Below are 6,000 nucleotides of genomic sequence, written 5' to 3'. Positions count from 1 at the left end.
ATGTTATTTCAGACTTACATCAAGCTCAATTAAATATCTTTTCCTATAAAACCAAATTCATTTGCAATAAAATACAACTTATTTTTTATAGCACTCTATAGCACTGAGTGCAGGCATAGAGCACAGTGAACAAATTCTCAGGTAAAATACAAGTATAGTTTATGCTAATTACTAAAACCAGAATTGGTAAATATAAAGGTACAAGTTTGATATAACACACAGAAAGAAAAATGGAAACTAACAAAAATAAATATCAATATCTGTCCATTAATTAATATTTGAACTATGGCCAGTTGACAACAGAGGAAATTAAAATTTTAAAAGAGAAAGACAAATAGACACAGTCAGACTCCAAGAGACCTCGGCCAACTACCTATCTATCTCCTCCTTTGGCAGTCTGGGCTGGGCCATCCAATCTGATGATAGAATCTTTCCATCTGTTGACTCCAGTGCTCCTTTATCTAAGATGACTTTCCCATGGGCAGGAGAACAGCTTGGCAGTACAGCAGTCATGAACAATGACTATGCCCCTGGAGGTTTGTAACTTAGTACTACAGCATATTGTGCTGGGAATTGTTTTAATATCTGCGTGCCACAAACGATGTAAATTCGCCTTAATTAGTGGCATGGCACTAATCTGCTGTTATGTTAGTAATTACAGGTTTTTTTTTGCAGGGAACATACACTGTCTGAAAAGCAGGTTATGTTACTCCCTAGCATTGACTTATGGCCTTCCACAGACACACACTCCAAAATAGGTAAAATGAAGGTCAAACCAGTTGAACATTACAGAAAAATAATTAATAGATTGACTTGTAATGCTTAGTTATCTTCTTGAAACAGTTACTAACAGCACATTATCAAGAGAAGTACACTCATTGGTCCAACAAGTGAAATGAACCTGAGCAAATATATTGTGACGTCCCGTCGAATAAACACACTCAGGAGCTGCTTGTCCGGGGAAGTCTTCCAAATGTCGACTGGCTTTTTATTTAATCTGCCGTGATATAAACTGTGCCCTGTACCGTTGTCTGGATCATGGGGACACTTCCAAAATAACAAAGACAAATCACCTTCGTCCTATCTACCTCTCTTAAACCGTTCACTTCCTTTTTTTCACCTGATGCTGTCCTCCTCTTTGCTCCAGCACCCCCAACTACCACTTCTGGCCACCACCTCTCCTTTTCACTCAACTCTCTCTCTCTCTCTCTAGGGCACGGGTGTCAAACTCCAGTCCTGAAGGGCCGCAGTAACTGCAGGTTTTCATTCTAACTATCTTCTTCATTAGTGACCCATTTTAGCTGATAATAAACATCTTTTTGCCTCAATTTGAATTAACTTGACTCAGGCGTCTTAGTTGTCTCTTTTTCCTTAATTAGCATCCAAATAAAAATGAGATGCAAAATGAGCCGCCATGTGACCAACTCACCTGTGCTCATCTCACAATATCTGAAAATAAAGAAAGGTGAAGGTCTCATTAAGTTTGATCTCTCAGGTCACCAAAACTTCAACAGTTTTGGAAATTACTGCTGTGGCAGAATGAGAGCAGCAACAAGCTGTGGAATTAAATAACGATTTTAATTAACACTGAAAATTGGCTTCTCATTAAAAGCCTGGTTGGACTGCAAAATTGGTTGAGTTTGAAATCCCAGTTTAGCTGCGCAACTGTTGGCTCATTTCATGTATCATTTCTGTTTGGCTGTCATTTAATGAAGAAAGGAATCAATTCAGAGGACTGAATCCTTAAAAACAGGGCTATTTAAATGAAGGGAAAAGGAGTTAATTAGCAGTGAAAACTGGACACTGATTAGGAAAAGGGTTAGAATGAAAACATGCAGCCACTGCGGCCCTCCAGGCCTGTAGTTTGACACCCCTGCTCTAGGGAGATGCCCCAAGCCCTTACAAACAGTGTTCCTCTAAGACTCTACCCCAACACTGCTTCCATTCCCTACAGCCCATGCAATGGCAAGACACGTCACAATATTTTACAGAATTCTTAGCTCTTTAGATGACTTAGTGTGTTGATTATGTTGTGTCGTTTCGCTACATCTTCCGTGAGATTGCAGCCGGTTAAGTGAATACGTTTTAGTTGTGGGAAATGTCGCAAGTACACACTACAGACTGTCGGCTCACTTGACATTAAACACTATCTGCGCCTGAGAAAACTCAGCAAAACGTGAGCATTGATACCGGCCAACTTGAAGCAATGGTTGTTAGCCCTACACCCCCACCCCGTCAGTAAATTCCAAGTAATTTATGAGAGGAAAATCCCATTAAAGTCTGATAATTCAGGGCGCAATAATTGAATGTAAAATTGAACACTACTATACTTATATTCCGCTTTCTTAAGAATGAAGTTCTCCTGCTGCAAAAAAGGCGCGTTTCTTCCAACGCAAGTGGCATGTACCACAATGGCAACGTCCAGGTCTCTTAACTGAGTATAGTTTAGCTTCTTAGTAATGTTAATAAAAAACTATGCAGAAGTAAAAACGCCACCAAACATACACATTTGTATAGTATTTTAGCAGAAAAGATTTTTCGCTCAATAAAATATGTAACTAATGTTTTGTCATTTGGTATGACCCGAAACGATAAAAGGAGCAAATGCTGATTGCCTTTGATGCTCCGTTGAGCGAATCACCTATCAGAGAAACGAACTTGGAAGAGACTCTCCAAACTGTAGTATAATGCACACACATATCTAGTTTTTTGCGTTGTTTTCTAAGCTTTTTGGACGAAACTAATCTTTTGTTACTCAACTGTTTCACTGGATACATTCCGTAAGTTTGCTTTGTTTATTTTTTTAGGACCCGTCTTGTAAGAATTATTGTTTACATTTGTAAAGTTTTTGCTTTACATGCTGAACTGTGTTCCGGTAAAATTAATTCGTATTTAAAGCCTTTACATACATATACGAGCTTTTTTAGAAAGAGATGAACCATTTTAACGAACTGGTAAAGTGCCTGCAAGCGGACGTCAGCCTTATTATTTAATCTTATTGCAGTTTGGTGTTACTGTACTTGAAAATGCTGGCCATATTTCTAAGTAATGGTAAAAAGTTAGGGAAACAAAGTTTGCTGAATTTAAAGTCCGTTAATAATGTGTTTTGTTTTAGAAGGGACTGGTTTTCCTCCACGCGGTCTGCTAATTAGGTAATGATAACGTATAAAGTCGTGGTGTAAGGTTAGGTCCGAGAAGCCTTTGGGGGCGCCTTTATAGTTTTTATCAATTTCATGCATGTTTTCTATCACAGCAACATCATAAAATGTTTTGCCCATTTGGACAGTAGTGTTTTCATACAGAGCCTTGGAGGTTTATACTTCATCAAAAAGCATACCTTTGGCCACACCCTGGGTGTCTTAAAAGATGGAAAGCCGCACGCCCTTCCGTTTACTGGCAAATATTACAAATACTTATTTGGCTGACCCCTTTATCCCAGGCGATTTACAACATTTATAATACAGTTGGCTGCGTTTCTTTTGATTTTTCAGTTGCAGCAGAGGCAGGTCTGGTGACTAGCACATTGTCACACAGTGTCAGTAGCGGGATTTGAAGTCCTAAGCTTTGACCACTACATCACATTGTCTGCCATATGGCTATATATAAAAGAAACTTTGATAGGATGGTCAACTAACTGACGGGGCACGCATACGATAAGTAAACTTCTTACAGTAGTTGAATGTTAGTACTCATGAGTCCAACTTTAAGATTTAAAATGTGGTAATATAGTACTACACTACTGTTCTATTTGGATGGCATAATTGGATGTATTAAGTTACATGTGTATTACGTCACAATTTGTGTTTAGCGGTTATTTTACCAGGAAATGTCGAAGATGTCGTACGTCGCTCAGTTAGATGCAGAAAGTTCGATGCGGTATTTCGCCACAGGATATAGCGGGTTGAATACAGAATGGATTTCGCTACAGAAGCATGAGGAATATACATTAACAGGTGGGATTATTCTTATGCGAGGATTATCCATTTTTAGGAGCCTCTCCGGATGGCATGCAGAGCTGCAAGTGTCAGGGTATTGGATGTTTGGAGATGAAGAGCCCATATTCAGCAAGGGACATGACTATAGGAGATGCCTGTCAGACACTGCCCCACACTTTCCTTAGCAAGGCAGAAACTGGAGAAGTGACTCTTCTTTCAGATCATAAATATACCATCAGATTCAAGAACAGATTTTTATAACAAAGTCTTCCTATTATGACCTTGTAGTACAGTATTCACTAACAAGGATATTTTTATGCAGAGATTTTTGCCTGATAAGTTTTGGGGAAAATGCCATATGCAAGGCTAAATCCTTCTTTGAAAAGGCAGTTCTGCCAGAACTTTTGTCAGAGTATTACTCATCTAGGAATAGTCATGGACAGTCACATGAGAAATTGAGTGATGGGAATGATGGCAAGAATGTTTGGTGTGTATGTAGAAAACCAGAAAAGGGTAAAATGGTAGCATGTGACAATGACAACTGTGCTCTGGAGTGGTTTCATTTTTCATGTGTTAAGGTAAAGGTGGCTCCAAGAGATACAGTGGTGTGAAAAACTATTTGCCCCCTTCCTGATTTCTTATTCTTTTGCATGTTTGTCACACGAAATGTTTCTGATCATCAAACACATTTAACCATTAGTCAAATATAACACAAGTAAACACAAAATGCAGTTTTAAATGAAGGTTTTTATTATTAGGAGAAAAAATCCAAACCTACATGGCCCTGTGTGAAAAAGTAATTGCCCCTTGTTAAAAAATAACCTAACTGTGGTGTATCACACCTGAGTTCAATTTCCGTAGCCACCCCCAGGCCTGATTACTGCCACACCTGTTTCAATCAAGAAATCACTTAAATAGGAGCTGCCTGACACAGAGAAGTAGACCAAAAGCACCTCAAAAGCTAGACATCATGCCAAGATCCAAAGAAATTCAGGAACAAATGAGAACAGAAGTAATTGAGATCTATCAGTCTGGTAAAGGTTATAAAGCCATTTCTAAAGCTTTGGGACTCCAGCGAACCACAGTGAGAGCCATTATCCACAAATGGCAAAAACATGGAACAGTGGTGAACCTTCCCAGGAGTGGCCGGCTGACCAAAATTACCCCAAGAGCGCAGAGACGACTCATCGAGAGGTCACAAAAGACCCCAGGACAACGTCTAAAGAACTGCAGGCCTCACTTGCCTCAATTAAGGTCAGTGTTCACGACTCCACCTTAAGAAAGAGACTGGGCAAAACGGCCTGCATGGCAGATTTCAAGACGCAAACCACTGTTAAGCAAAAAGAACATTAGGGCTCATCTCAATTTTGCTAAGAAACATCTCAATGATTGCCAAGACTTTTGGGGAAAATACCTTGTGGACTGATGAGACAAAAGTTGAACTTTTTGGAAGGCAAATGTCCCGTTACATCTGGCGTAAAAGGAACACCGCATTTAAAAAAAAAAAAAGAACATCATGCCAACAGTAAAATATGGTGGTGGTAGTGTGATGGTCTGGGGTTGTTTTGCTGCTTCAGGACCTAGAAGGCTTGCTGTGATAGATGGAACCATGAATTCTACTGTCTACCAAAAAATCCTGAAGGAGAATGTCCGACCATCTGTTCGTCAACTCAAGCTGAAGCGATCTTGGGTGCTGCAACAGGACAATGACCCAAAACACACCAGCAAATCCACCTCTGAATGGCTGAAGAAAAACAAAATGAAGACTTTGGAGTGGCCTAGTCAAAGTCCTGACCTGAATCCAATTGAGATGCTATGGCATGACCTTAAAAAGGCGGTTCATGCTAGAAAACCCTCAAATAAAGCTGAATTACAACAATTCTGCAAAGATGAGTGGGCCACAATTTCTCCAGAGCGCTGTAAAAGACTCATTGCAAGTTATCGCAAACGCTTGATTGCAGTTATTGCTGCTAAGGGTGGCCCAACCAGTTATTAGGTTCAGGGGCAATTACTTTTCACACAGGGCCATGTAGGTTTGGATTTTTTTTCCCTCCCTAAATAATAA

The 6,000-nt window shown here is 39.7% G+C and overlaps 1 protein-coding gene across 1 annotated transcript in view; it reads left to right on the top strand.

The window, feature by feature from the left end:
- The first annotated feature begins 2,618 nt into the window (after window positions 1-2,618).
- LOC120526093 (tudor domain-containing 6-like) overlaps window positions 2,619-6,000 on the top strand; it is a 40,783-nt gene continuing 37,401 nt past the window's right edge. The window contains exon 1 of the mRNA XM_039748996.1: window positions 2,619-2,780. The gene's annotated coding sequence lies outside the window, so the exon portion shown is untranslated. The remainder of the gene's footprint in view (window positions 2,781-6,000) is intronic.

This window comes from Polypterus senegalus, chromosome 3 (assembly GCF_016835505.1).
Source record: "Polypterus senegalus isolate Bchr_013 chromosome 3, ASM1683550v1, whole genome shotgun sequence".
Classification (NCBI taxonomy): Eukaryota; Metazoa; Chordata; class Cladistia; order Polypteriformes; family Polypteridae; genus Polypterus; species Polypterus senegalus.
This window is presented reverse-complemented; position numbering and strand designations above follow the sequence as displayed.